The 14,898-nt window shown below is 45.9% G+C and overlaps 1 long non-coding RNA gene across 1 annotated transcript; it reads left to right on the top strand.

Annotated features, from left to right (window-relative positions):
• The first annotated feature begins 2,264 nt into the window (after window positions 1–2,264).
• LOC141748415 (uncharacterized) lies at window positions 2,265–14,128 on the top strand. Its single transcript, XR_012588983.1, has 3 exons — window positions 2,265–2,900; window positions 9,934–10,027; window positions 12,244–14,128. It is a non-coding gene; the product is annotated as an uncharacterized LOC141748415 (long non-coding RNA).
• Window positions 14,129–14,898: the final 770 nt, after the last annotated feature.

The following is a 14,898-nucleotide window of genomic DNA, read 5'->3' as shown; positions in this document are numbered from 1 at the left end:
GCTTTGGGGTGATGGGCACTGCTGCTGCGATGTGGGATGGTGGCCGTCGGTGAGTTAAAACGTGCTTGCACAATATTCTGCTGGAGGACTTGAGGGGAAGAAAATGAGCAAGGGGTGGATGTCAGCCCCATCCGCGCAGGGCTGGGTGGCACGGCGCCATGGATGGGCGGCAGTCCCGAGAGGCTGCTGGGTCCCTTGCAGGTTTGCTGATCCCCCCCCGACAGCCCGGGGGAGACGGGAAAATCAGCCTTCCCACGAAATCCTGGTGTCGGGAGAAACCTGGGCTGAACTGGAGGTCACGGACCTGATCCTGGGGACTAGACCAGCGGTACCGTTACACGTAAAGATGCTCTGTCCTGAAGTGAGGACATTCTTCTGCAAGCGCATAAGGCTCTCAGCAGATTTATGGAATAGTATCAGAGGAATAGTGCTGCACTCAGGTGAACACCAGGAAAGCTAATACTTGAGTTAAAAGTGCCTCCTTGAGGATTATTTAGGTTCCACCGACTGTATCATCAAAAGACACGTTTGCTTGGAAAGTCATCATTAAGTACAAAGAACATACCAGCAAGTATCTTAAAAAGTGTTAACTTTTTTTATATGCCTCTGATTTCAAGGGACTGTTTGCCGTTGGTGACAGGGGGGAAAAATAATCGCCTGAACAATCTTTTAGAAAATGAGTTGTCTAGTCTTGGCCTAGCATGGCCCGTTAGGGAAGATGTGTTTGTAAGACTCATCTGACTTTGAGTGTGCCCTTTCAATGCTGTTTTATCGCTATATTTAGTATTATCCCAGACTGCGGGCTGGTGAGGGAAAACACAGGGAAAACACTTTCCCTTTTCCAATGACCGTCCAGGCCCAGAGTGGGTCTGGAAACCAACAGGTCACATCCAGGTTGGAAGGGACCTGTGGAGGGCTCCAGTCCGACCCCTGCTCAAAGCAGGACCACCCGCATCAGGTTGTTCAGGGCTGTGTTCAGCTGAGACTTGGGTATCTGGAGGAGCTCTATGATCTCCCTCCGCTTCCAGTGCTTGACCTCCCTCCTCATAAAATAAAAAGAAGTTTTCCCTATCATTTACTCAGAATTTCTCATTTCCCGTTGCCTCTCGTCGTGCTCCTCTGAGAAGTGCCTGGCTCCATCTTCTCTGCACCGTCCTGTTTGGGACTTGCAGACAGCAGCGAGACCTGCCCTTTGCCTTCTCCTCCCCAGGCTGGACAAACGCAGCTCCCTCCACATCTCCCCACACATCGTGCGCTCCGGCCCCCAAACATCTCGGCCCATCAGGACCCCCAGGTCCCTTCCTGTGATATTGCTCTCTGTCCAGTCACCCCCCACCTTGCGCTGGCAAGCGGGCTTATCCCACCCCAGGGGCAGGATGTGGCATTTGCCTTCACAAGGTCCATGTCCTTTCTCCAGCCTGCCCCAGTCTCCCTGAACAGCACTCCTGTCCTCCCCAGCACCAGCTCCTCCTCCCAGTTTGGTGTCATCTGCCAACGCTCTGTCCCATCATCCAGGTGGCTAATAAGGGCAATATTGATCCTGAGGGGTGGCACTGCTCACCGGCTGCCAGTCGGACTTTGTACCCCGAAAACAGCGTTTGAGCCTGGCAGTCTGGCCAGTTTTCCTGCTGGTCTGCTTATCTAGTTCTCAGCAGTTCGCAATGAGGATGCTGTGGGAAGCCATGCCAAAGGCCTTGCTAAAGTCAAGGTAAATAAACCCCCTTGCTTTCCCCTCATCCACAGAGCCAGCCCTTTCATCACGGAGGGCATCCAGGAACGATTTGTGCCTGGGGAACCTGCGCTGGCTGTTCCCAGTCGCCTTCATCTGAGCCTCTTGGAAATGCTTTCCAGCAGGATTTGCTTCATCACCTTCCTGGGGTGATGTTGGTGAGGCCAACAGTTCTGCACCGCTCTGGAGCCTCCTCCTCCTCACCCAGACCAAAGCTGGGTGTCGTATTTGCTTTTTCCCGGTCATCAGCATTGCTGTGACCTTTGGGGATGATTGAGAGTGACACTGGCTCTCAATCAAGAGTGTCCCTTGGGTGCTGCCCGTCTGGCACTACAGATGTCTGTTTGTCCAGGTGGCTGAAGTGGACCCTGAAACGTGCAGTTGTAGCCAAAATCCACCGTAAGCTGCCTCGGCCTCACCTTGGCAAAGGCAAAAGGCCCTTTCTTAGGGAAAAATCCCGGCTATTTCAGGATCTGGCTGGCCTCAAGGGGCTGGGGACAAGGTGTGTGTCTAGTCCTTGCCTGGTTGGAGGTTCCTCCTGCCTTCATCTTAAGTGTTTTGCGTAAATCAGTTTGGTTTAATTTGTGCAATGAAGTGTGTGGCTGGTGTCCTTCGGGTTTAGTTTGAGTATGTGAGGGACAAGTGTGAACAGGCCAGCGAGGAGCCGTACGTAAACAAACTGGAGTGTCCACATGCAAGGAGGTATGGGTTTAATTAAATTGGTGGAGGTTTGGGTGCAAACAAGACTTTCTGCGCTGCCTGGATGAGAGAAGGGTGTACGGCAGGGTAGCTCTGCCTTGCTTACAAAATCACTTATTTATTTTCATGTAACAAAGTGAACTCTGTGGTTTTCTTGGAAACTTAAAACATATTTTCTCTCTCTCTCTTTTTTTTTTTTTTTTAAAGCTGAAAATTCTTTCCTTTGATCTCCTTTCTGACTCTTAATGAAGTTGTGGGATCTGACTTCCCGCGTCGTGCCTGTTGTTTTCGCTTCGCTGCCTGACCGTGGCGGAGCCAGCGCGGGGCGAGCTCCTGCCTCTCCCGAGGATTTCACACCTCCTAACACCAGCCCAGCTTCAAAGCACGCTACAAACACGAAAGGCCCGCGTCCGCCTGCGCGAAGGCCAGGCTTTCATTGAAGTCCGTAAGAGCTGAACGTGCACATCCAAAGGTATAATTTGACACTAACAAATTAATTCTCACTATTTTTCTGTGGACAAATTAAGCTGCTGTTGCCACAGTGCAGGCGGATTAACCGAGAAGGGGGCAGGCGAGGGACACCAGTGCCTGTGCTGGAGAAGGGATATTTTCCAGTCCGTTGTGTGTTGGAGGGGATGATGGGTCCCCAAGAGACTCACCCTGGCAGTCTGACTGCCCAGAGCCACTTCTCTCGTGTTGCAATTAAATTAGTGCTAATTGGTAGCCTCGGAAGGGAGCAGCGGGCATGATGCATGGTGCAGATCTTGCACGCAGCGCTGCAGGAGCGCTGGTCCCGCTCTGCTCGCTGCCAGTCAAGGTGCCCTACGGGGGTCTTGAGGTCCGTGACCTTGCCCCCGTCCCCAGCATGTCTTGGTGGTGGGTTCCTCATGCCAAACCCGTCCCGAATTGCCACCGGTGTGCTCTGAGCAGGAGGAGGGGGGCAGGCGGTGCCGCAGAAGCTCTCGCACCCAAGGCAAAGCTCTTTTGGGAGAGGACGGGAGCACCTTTTTGGGAGGCCTTTGCTGCTCCTGCTTGTGCTACTCCAGCTCTGGAAGAAAGAGCAGCCTTCATCTGCTGGGGCTGTTAATGTCACCTTTCACAAGTACTACGCTTGCAAAGGAACCTGCCAAGTATAGCACGTTTTAATTTGCTCTTTTCCCATGCATTCCTGGATTTATGGCTTAGTTCAGTCTGGTTACTGCTCGCTGTATAGATGTAAAGCTCCCTCCAGAGGGTCACTCCACGCCATAAGCTTTGTGGGTTCCCTTGGGGAAGCTGATGTGCTATTCCCTGAAAAGCATCCACCTAAAGAGGGGTTTCGTATTCAATTTTGCAGAAATCTGAGCTCTGAAAGCTGGCAAGGAGATTTGCCTATCCGCTGATTACAGCTAACAGTCTTCTGTCTGAACACAGATACGTTACTCTAGTCTCTGTGTGCCTTTAAATGCTTCGTTGTTTTTAGGTAATACGGATTTGTGAACATATTAATTGTGTAAAAATGAAGAAAAAAAAACAAAAGAGAGAGAGGGGAAAAAAAGAACAACTTGGAGAAAATGCATTTTCAGTGATGCCTGCACCAGGTTGAGAAGTACATTTGCAGTTCCTTGCCATCTGTAGCAACTTGTCCAAAGCAAACATTACCAGTCGGTCCAGGTTTGGCTGCATAATTGCCATAAACCATTGCAAGGGCATCCAGAATAGCACAACCCTGGAACTACTTCTAGGATTAGGTCCTACTCCCTTGAAAAATAAACCTTGGCAAGAGCTCAGTTCTCCCTAATAAAAATTCCGTTTTCACAGCTCTAATCAAGTTTTCCAGAGCTGTGGTCCAAATTATAAACTGCATGCAGAATATCTGACCCGGGAGAACAAGATGAAGCTTTTCATTTAAAGCAGTGCCAGGCTGGAAATTTCCAAAGTTCTCAGTGGTTCACCTATGGCAAAACTGTGGACTATGTCCTAATAAACCCGTCCCTTCCATGGCAAAGCTCCATCAGATCCAAACTTCTTGTCCCCGCTCACAGGTGGAAGAGTCTCCTTTGGGGGATTCTTGCAGAAATGGTATCTTTCTTCACAGACTTGTAGATACTTGATTATCTTAAAGGTCTTTTCCAACCTAGACAGTTCTATGAGTCTATGTTTCTGGATGGATCTCACAGCTAACCATTAATTATTACTTTTTTTTTCACTGGGGAAGGTGGTGGGGAAAAGGGGCAATGGAGCTGAAGCCACCTTGCTGAGTGGGCACCCAGAGTGGCAGTGGTCTCTGTGCTGAACCCTGCCTGCCTGGGTGGCACCCTGTGTCTGCAAACCCCTTTGAGATCCTCCAAAACTGGGGGTTGTTCAGCCTGGAGAAGAGAAGGCTCTGGGGAGACCTTATAGCAGCCTTCCAGGACCTAAAGGGGACCTACAGGAGGGACAGGGAGGGACTCTTGATCAGGGAGTGTAATGAGATGATGTGGGGTAATAGTTTGAAATGGAAGGAGGGGAGATTAAATTGGATATTAGGAAGAAATTCTTTACTGTGGGGGTGGTGAGCCCCTGGCCCAGGTTGCCCAGAGAAGCTGTGGCTGCCCCATCCCTGGAGGGGTTCAAGGCCAGGTTGGACGGGGCTTGGAGCAACCTGGGCTGGTGGGAGGTGTCCCTGCCCAGGGCAGGGGGTTGGAACTTGATGATCTTTAAGGTCCCTTCTGACCTGAACCATTCTGTGATTCTATGATTCTATGAAAATCGTTCCACCAGTGGTCTTTGCAGAAGATGCTGTGGTTCCCCTAGGATGCCTCCTCGTTTGTTACTTGCCTGCCCTCCTCGCCGGCAGCGGGAGGCGTTAGGACATCGTTGGGGTGTGATCGGTAATGACTGTGCGTGTGTGGTCCCGCTTTCCACCCCCCCCAGTAGTAGAGCGTATCTCTGCACTCACATGAGGGATGCTTCAGAAATATAGGGCTGTCCCCAAGAGGGTTACGAGGACTGGCTGGGTTCGTGCAAGTCATTTGGAGATCAGCGCTTACTGTTATAAGAGAACTGCTCGTCAAGTGAGCAGCAAAAAAGCAGTTTTATATTTAATCACTTAAATTGTTTTCTCCCATTGTTTTTCCAGTCTTAGATCCAACTGTCCATCAGTCGCTCTCAATGCAAATGTATTTTTCTTTTTGTGTGATAAATGCTCATCTCGCAATATTGGAAAACAATGAACCTATTAGTGTCTTGAAGAGAGATGATCCAGTTACATGTAACTGTGGGATAAATCTCGGCTTGTTCTGTTACACAGTGCGCAGGATTCAAGCAATAGATGTTTATTTTTTAAATGCAAATGCAGCAGTGATCCATGCAGCATGGGTCGCGGAGGAACTTGGCCATCAGGAAACGACAGTGGAGTCTGTAGGAGAAAGGAGGAAACCACAGCCACGGTTCATCTTTGTATCTCAGGCTGGCTGGGCTAAAAGATGTACAGAAACATAAAAACCCCAGGCAAGATCGTTGCCTAAATGCTCACGTGGGCTCCTAATTGTGGAAACATGTCGAATTATGTGATACGATGCGGTTATATAACACCTTTTATGAAACTCTTGGCACAAAAACAATGCATAAAAATAACAGATGTGGCAAATCACAACCACGTTCTGAAATCTTTCTGTAGTTCAGTTTAGTGAAAACAATGGACTTGATTTAAATTGGATTCTCCCCCCACCTCTCAAAAGAAAAAAAAGTCCACGGGCAAAGAAGTATTTGAAAGAACAGTAAAAAGGCTAAAAGCGCAAACAGGGTTTCTCCTAAAGGAATCCGCAAGCGGCCGTTGGCTGCAGGGCAGCGCAGCAAAGGCGTGGGGGGGACGGAGGGTCAAGCGCTGCTCGTGTGACTCCCGCTACCTTCAGTGAGGCTTTTCTTGTAAGCCAGGCAAGTAAGATGTGGCCCTGAGATGTGTCCCGAGGGAAGGAATGGTAAACCAGCATCCCCATTAACAACAGAGTATGCAATTGTCTTTCTAGGACCAGCAAAATGGAAAGGGATGCCCAAGATGAACTGCAAATCCTGCACAAGGGAATAACCTGGTGGGTGCCTGGCCGTATCCTCCCGCCTTTCACCATCCCCCGAGTTTTCCAGGGTATCGGCACGTAGGGGATGGGTTTGGAGTGCTCCACAGGAGAGGTCTCAGGCGTCGGGAATGTGGCTTTTCCCATGCTTTTGTGAGGCTGCGTTGCTGATAACAGGCTTCGCCGGTCGCAGCCTGTAATCAGAGCAGAAGCTGCACGCAAGCGAACGCTCTGTAACTCCACCGGGCTGATAAAGAGGAACAGGCTCCAATTAAACACTGACAATTTACTCCTGTTTGTTGTGGTACGCAGTGTCCTGAACACGGGCAGCCCGCAGCTCGGAGCACCTAAAACCCGACCCAGAGCTTTAAACAGTGAGGCAGTGCCGTGCTGCTGCTGTGCGTGGAAGAAGAAATTGGATATTGCTGGGTGGTGTTTGTTTTCTTTTTCATTTTAATCCCCTTTCTGGCTATTAGCTTTTTATACAGTCGATTTCTACATCAGCTGAAGCCGCTGTTGGCATATGGGACCATCCCCGGTACGACAGCTCCGTTATAACCGTGCTTCCCAGAACTGAGTTTGGCCTCAAGTCTGCTCCATAATGTCCTATTAATTCATTATTCATTGTTCGAGAGAGCCCAGATGTGAGTGCAGGACCGACTGCTTGGTTGTTTCTGAGCGATTTGGCTAAGCGGTGCCAATTATTTCTTGGTATCATTTTAAAGAATTTTGGTTCCCAGATGGAAGAAAACTGCAGGGCATCTTCGAAGAAAAAGTGAAAAATAGTATTAATAGCCTATTTTTATTAGTAGAGAAAAGAAAGACCTTTCAGTTAAAGGCTTCCGATTATTAAAAAAAAAGGAAATTTCAACCGAAGAGAGAACTTACTGTTTTGAAAGAGTTTGCTGGGTGGAGATGTGAAGCTGAAAGGATCTTGTGCAACTCTGCTTTTTAGGTCTAGTACTAAATTCCCCCATTTAGTCCTTTATGTTACCACAGGAAAATCGCTGACAATTGCCGAGGAAACGACTGATTTCTGGACTAGCCGAAAGCACGTGGCATCTTCCAGGATCAGACCCTGACATTTCTGTCTCTAATCTTTGTCCGGAGAGCTGATATTTCTGTAATTCTTCTCATCCTCCAAGTCCTCTGTAAGCGTTAAGTATTTTCGCATACAGCAAATGGAACAATAACGGAGGACTTAATTTCCCCATCTGTCAACTAGTCCTGAACAAATTGTACATCTTTCTCTTCAGAGAGAAATCTTAGGTAAATTAAAAGCTTTAGTGTTCATTTTCATGTAACAGAGGTTCTGAAAGAAATTCTGTCATCACATTTCTAGCTGAATTTTTTTTTTTAAACATGCTACAAATCATGGAAGACATGTTTGTTTGTTTGTTTTTAACTCGGAGATGGTGGCTCTGTCTTGGGTAACCTTGGCTCACACTGCCCCAAAGTAATGCACATCGCGAGGTCAAAGCCTGAATTTTGGGGGAGCCGATGCTGTTGGTTAAGGATGGTTAGCGGTGTTGGTAAGGGAAAACTGCAACCGGGGGGCTTCGGAGAGGTTGCTCCGCCGGTGCAAAGCTCAAGGGCCATAAGCCTGTGGTGATGCTGTGTGCCCCGTTCTGCCCCGCTGAGGACGGCTGAGCACAGGCTGGTCTTTGTTGCTTCCCAGCGAGGCAGACAGCGTATGGCGTGATGCTGTTTGTCTTGGGCTCGACCCTCCCAGGCCGTACTCCAGTGAACAACGCTACTGACGTTATTGGAGGGTGTGCGTATGGGTCCTGATATGTTGCTTAAAAACACGTTGGTGGGCTTTCGCATTTGCAGGACTTGTTGGTGTTGACTCTGTGCAGGTGATGGCAGCCCTAGGCCACGTATTTCTGCTCTCTTGCCCCTTAACCCTGCCTCTGGAGCAGTTTATAACAAAGGAGGTGCTTTTGGGTGCAGGTTTCCTCCTTCTCCTATATGCAAGTAAGGTTTGTGCTTACTTTCTTGCAGATGTTGTCCATCCCCCACCTTGTCGCCGCCCCAGCTGGCAGGCTCAGATAAGGGATGAATGGAGAGATAAGAAGCTCTTTTCCTTCTCCTCCCTCATCTGGAGCACCAGCAAATGGTGAGGCTCTGCTTTCAAAATCCCACAAGCTCTGTTAAATACATGGCAAAGTGGCTCCCAAAATGAAACAGGTCACACACAGCCCTGCTCTCTGGAAGACAGATTCATCAAATACAAATCTCTGTTGAAAGAAGTGAAATGAGGAAAAAAAAATTAAAAAAATTAGAAGCAGGTTCCCCTTCTCTTTAGCACCCCACCGTGTCTCTTGGGAAGCCACCCTTGAAGCTCCCGAATAGGTCTACCTTGAGCAAAATCCCTATTATGTGACGTGGCAAAGACACGCCCTGAAAGAGACAGGTTGGAATTTATCTCTGGAGCTATTTCCACTGCAAAACAAAAGGTTTTCTGTGATAGTCCAGAACAAGTGCCAGTTAAAGGGTATGAACTCTTTTCATACTGTGTTCTACTGCAGAATATTACTAGCAAGGTTCATACAAGCCATTGGGAGCTTTTTGCGCCCTTCTGAATTAGGCAGGCTGAGGCAACGTGGTGGTGTAGTCCAGCAAATTGAGAAAGCAGGGCAGATGATAACTTTTTCTTATCGTCTGTCGGCTTATCCCTCGGCGACGCGTTTTTAGAGTGACATCCATGGATGCAGCAATGCATTCGTAACGGGACTTGAAATAGCAGAGCACAAGGAAACTGTGGCAGGGCTCTGGCAGGAATCCTCTGGGCTTTACGGCTGGTGTGATTTCTGCTGCAACATGTGCTGCCTTACAAAGGAGGTATGATAGCTTCATCACACCAGTGATAATGAAGTAGAAGAGGACATAAAGAGGCAGCTATTGACTGGCGCGGGTCTTCCCTGCGCTGAGCCTCAGCGTCAGAAGCTGCCGCCGCTGCGATTCCAGTGTCGGTATCCATAGCACGAGCTTTAGAGCGGATCAGGTTCAAGTATTTTTGCTGGGTTGTGCCGTCTACTCGCTAGCTTGTGCTGCCAGTAGAGCTGCAGCGGGGATAAATTATGATGTCAAAACAGAGAGATGTTGTCACACAACCATCTCGCCGTCTGGGGTCAAGGTTCTGCTTTATAGCTTGGAAACCCATTAGTCCATTTGAAAGCATATGGCCAAGAACAGTCAAAAAAAAAAGTCTTGTGTGTTTGGGTCAGAGCTACAGACAAAAGGCTCTTTGTGCTAAGAGCTGACAATGACAAATAAAGAGGAACCTGTTGATCTAGGAGAGAAATGGAGGATTATGAAAAGATCACATGGTGAGAAAAAGACCTTGGCTGTTTGTCTGGATGTCAGTCTCGCCTGTCATTAAAATGCTTTCTGCAGCTACGGCATATTTGTTAATAGAAAATCTGTCTCCTGCTCATGTGGTTGTTTTTTTTTTTTTTTTTTTCCTAGCCTACAAAATGCTACCTGTGCCTAAATGTGCCGCCCTCACGAGACCACATCAGAGAGGTGATATGCTCTTCACTGGATCCTCGCCACGTGTTAGGTATTACACAGAATAATTAATGTTTGCAAGTATCTCTGATAGCACTGGGAGCACTAGGAACAGTAAATGCTTAAAATTAGTGTCTCTCCAGCCATGATACATAAATACAGGACACAAAGAAAACCCAGTAACAAACCCACTATAATTCAACAAAGTTATTGGAAGTAAACCAAAAACTATGTCTAATGCTAATAATAAGCATATTTCCCAAAGGTAACATTTGATTTCTATCCAAAGCCAAACATATTTGAAGCTCTGCCTGAATGTCGTTGCGGAGCAGATTAACTGGGACAGTTTAATCTGCGAATAACTTTGTAAAGCCTTCAGCCAACTCTGAAGAAATAGCAACAGTCTTGACAAGACTGGGCTACAAAACACTTCACAGATAATGCGTTTTTTTCACAGTAAGTCTGGAGAAAACAGAGAACGGCTTTGGTTTTGTGGCATGCACATCTGGCAAGTGCGGATTTCTGATCGGTGTGCAGAGAACATGCTGAACAGAAATATTTATATTGAACATTGATGGGCTGCCTAAAATGACCTCCAGAGTCTATGAAGTGCACCATAGATTTTTAAAAAATCTATTATAGCCCATTATGTTCTGGAATGTATCCGAGTCCATCATCGCAGAGAGCGCCAGCAACTCTGCATTTGCTGTAGTGGAGGAGACCTATGGAAACGCGTTTAATTCAAAATAAACGGAGGGTGGGGAGGAAATAACAGCATGTTTTTTCTCTGGTTTTATTTATCTTCACAGCTGAAGAGACTGCAACGGGAAGGTGACTGGAAAATGAAACACAAAGGGAAAGGTCCCTTGCTGTTCTTTAAGCACTGGTTTGAAATCAATGCAGATAATGCACTTGGAAGGACTGTCTCATTTACTGGTTTTCAGTAAATTGCTGGGCTGTGCTTCCCAGTGATAATGTGATAGTCATGCCTGTGCCAGTAAGAATATAATTTAAAAAATAATTAAAAAAAGGTAAAAAAAAAAAAATCCCCCAACCAGCGTGCAATTCCTTGCAAGCAGCATTTGTATAGTTTAGCCTGGGATGCCCTGAATTCTATACACTGACCAAGAAACATCTCGGGCTGCTGGTTATCCCTCCTGGTGGTACAGCGCAATTCTCAGTTCTCTGCAGCTTGTTCCAGAGACGCAACAAACTGTACTTAAATACGGTATCCTCCTGCGGCGCGAAATGCCCACTCCTGCCCACTACAGCCTGGCACAGCCAAGGTGTTTTCTAACCACTGCTCTTCCTTCTACCTTGGCCATCTTGATTTTTCACCGCTGGTAGTCGGTGATACACTCACAGTGACTTCAGTGCTACTGGATTAGGTTTAGGGTCCAATTATCCTCATTAAAAGTATAAACTAATAATTCATAGTTCAAAGTAGGTTTGCTATGGACAGCACCACTAGGGATTTAGCGCATGATACTGGAGTTGGTGCTTAACGTTTTCTTTTAATAATATTTTTTTAACTGGAGGCAGACCTATTTATATATGCTTTGGGAGAATAATTTTATGGGTAAATATGATCTTTATTAATATTTTTTTTGTTAATTCATTGATGTTAGTAAAGAGCTTTGAAGATGAAAGCACTGTATGCAATAAATATTAAGATTATTCCAACTTATTTTAATGTTGCCAGCATTCCAGCTCCATCATCTTTCATCCAAGAATCTCAAAGTACTTTCCAAATGGTAATTAATTTCCTCTCAACAGTCCAGGGAGATACCTATTATTATCATCCCCATTTCACAAAGGAGTCATTCCGAGCGCATTCTACCCCATGACTTGGTCAAAATCGGGGAACATGGCAGGAGTCTATTTGGCAGTGATCCAAAATATTCCTGACTCCCGTTCTCCTGTTCTTGTTGCTAGACAGCATTCCCTTCTTGGGAGTGGGCTGTGACACTCACCCGCATGGTGCTTGCCTGCCTTCCTCAGGTGCTTCTACTGGTAGCTCTTAAAACAAAACAAAATAGACAACGATAACATGCCACACCCAGGACAGGTGAGGAAATAAAAACTCTTCAAAATCAGCATTATCACAGTTATTAGTTTTACTGAGTGGGCTAGGCTGAATTTTCAGCATCTTTTCAGATGCAAGAGTAAACCTTGACTGGATGCTATTTTAGAGTCCTACTGTGGAGTCATAATCTTATAAGCCATACTCAAATGACAATTAACATACAAACATTTTCTCAAATGCAGACAGTGGTTCGAGAGTGCAAGGAAGCGCGAAAGATGTGAGCTAAACAGCACTTGCTGCAGCTGAAACTTCTTCTAAGAACACTCTCCCCAAACCAGAGGCTAAGTTAATGGTGAGACGAGAAGACCGTTTAGAGACAGCATGACTCCAGCAATCCATGAGAACAATGCAAAGTTAAAAAATAGCAGTATTGACTGGTGGAAAAACAACATACATATAATTTTCAGGTAATTACTACAGTATAATTAGCTCTGTTGTTTTTGTATGAGCCATCTGAAATGAACTCTACTTGCTATTGGAACTCAACTTTACTTACAGTGTTCCGATGACTACAGTGATTCTTTAGAAATAGTGAGTAGGTAAAAAATAAAGATGTGAGTACTTTATACCAGATACCATCTTTGTGCCAGCAGGCACAGCCTCACTGCTGGCATTTTATTCAGCATTTCATCCACCCCTACTCTGAACCACTGTAGGCAAGATAGGAGCTAAAGAACTGGAGAAGATGAGCGTAATCTGCTCCTATACTGTCTACATTACTACCATGTGTGGTCCATAATGGAAATTGTAGGACAGGGAGGAGGAAAGAGACTCAAGTTGTAAGAGGTCTCTGTCTTTTTCTAAATCACTGTATGTGACCGATGCCCCATGCAGAATTGTTATAAATTAGGATTGTATGAAAATGTGGGTATTTTACATGTACTGTGCGAGTTGGAGGAAAAGGGAGAGTAACATGTAACATCATAACAAGGACTTACTCTCAGGCAACGTTCTGAAAAATTTAGCACCTTCGTTTTTTTATTATTTTACTCTTTTTTTGCCACGGAACTTGGCTTATTAGGAGTTATTTAGTATCTGTAGAAAGTAACTTCTTAAGCTCTGGGTCCTTTCAGTCTTACATAAAATCCCTTTAATTGGAACGAAAAAGTTTATCGGAGTTAAAACCTGGTTTTGTTGATGCTGGAAGTCTGTACAGCTTAATTAAAAGTCTGCCTCACCTCTTGGAAGATGTTTTGGAAATAGATGTAGCTTTCTGTAGTTTTCCGTCCTTGCATTTGAATAGCTCTTGGCCGGTATCAAGCTTCTGAACCATCTGACACTCCAGGTTATTACTTGGGTTTGGTACGGCATCATGCACTTCACAGCTCACTATGGATCAGCAGCCGCCTGTTGCAGTTGCTTTTTACTCCTTCTTGTTCTGCATTGACACATTATGAAAATGGGTGCTAACGACAAAAAATCCCAATTGTGATTCAGCTAAGTGGAATTTTGTTGACAAAAATCTGGATTCAACTCAGCCGAATGAAATGCTTTTACAAGTGTAGATGAGTGTCTCAGGAATGACCATTTCTCAGAGAAAAAACTATTCTAGCTTTAATTTAAAAAAAAAAAAAAAAAGACGAAAAAGATAGCAATTCAAATAAAAACCCAGAGAAAAGTGAACAAAGGTACTTACAGAACTAGATTCATTCAACAGTGGCAGTTTTCCTGGAATAAAAGTTACAGAAGTTAATGTTAGGTAAGTTAAACCAAACGCTGCAAGGCCAGCAGGATGCTTTTACCTTCTCAGCTTGGCCTGCCTGTCCCGTGTCCGCCTCATTTCGATGCAGAAAGCAGCCCCCTACGACAGCAAACTCCTCTAGTGTAAATGAGTTCTGCTGTTGAGAAAACTGTCGTTCCGTATAAAATTAAACAAGGCGTTTTTCATGCTACCTCTGTGCCTGGTTTGGAGGTAAGCCGGGCACTTTTCTTTCCCTGCGCCCGTGCTCGATGAAGGTGCAAAACCTGAAAGGGTTTGATTGCAAGCGACGGCCGTGATCCGTCGGCTCTGTGCAGTGGGGTCAGGCACCCGTGGCGAGGCTGAGCCCCAGGGGAGACAAGCCGGGAGACCCCATTCTGTTCATCCTCACCTTAAAACCTAGTCTCCATTTGCCATGCCTCATACTTCATTTGACACAGTCCAAATATAGAAGAGCTTAATTATGAAGGACAGGCCCTAAGAACGTTAGCGGAGTGCTCTGAGCAAGCACATATCAGCCATTGATATTGGAGCGGAAAAGGCTAAGCAAATAGTTTTAAAGAATGGGCTAATTGTTGTGCCTATTACTATTGTCTTGCAGCTGCAAAGCTTTGTATAGCAGTAAAGTACATAGGGAGCTGAGCTTGACTTGGAATGTGTAATTCCAGGCAGGGAATACAATATCCAGGGCATTTAAATATCAAGGAAGGCAATTAAAATTTTTAAAGATTTGCAAAAATGGCACTGGGGAAAGAGTTTGTGTCGTGGCCATGGGAGGCTTTGAGTACTTGGTGGTGTAAACTGCACTCATATGTGTACAGCAACAAGGCAAGTTGATATTTAAGAACTGAAAAAACAGGAAATACGCAAATGAAGCTGGGATGTGTCACGCTGTAACGCTGCATATGTAATTAAAGAGTATAGTAACTCATTTACATATGCTTTCCATATTGCAATAACATTGTTATGCCAGGAGATCTAAGGATATAAAAGATGTGACATTAACAAAATAGTCCAGTATCTTTCTCCAATTTAGGACTTTAAGTGATTAACTCCCCCTCTCTAAGTTTTAATAACACAGGCAGCAAAGATGTAATGAACCTTCCTTTTCTAGAGTAAGTAGCAGCTGTTGTTTTGG

This window comes from Larus michahellis, chromosome 9 (genome assembly GCF_964199755.1).
Source record: "Larus michahellis chromosome 9, bLarMic1.1, whole genome shotgun sequence".
Classification (NCBI taxonomy): Eukaryota; Metazoa; Chordata; class Aves; order Charadriiformes; family Laridae; genus Larus; species Larus michahellis.
This window is presented reverse-complemented; position numbering and strand designations above follow the sequence as displayed.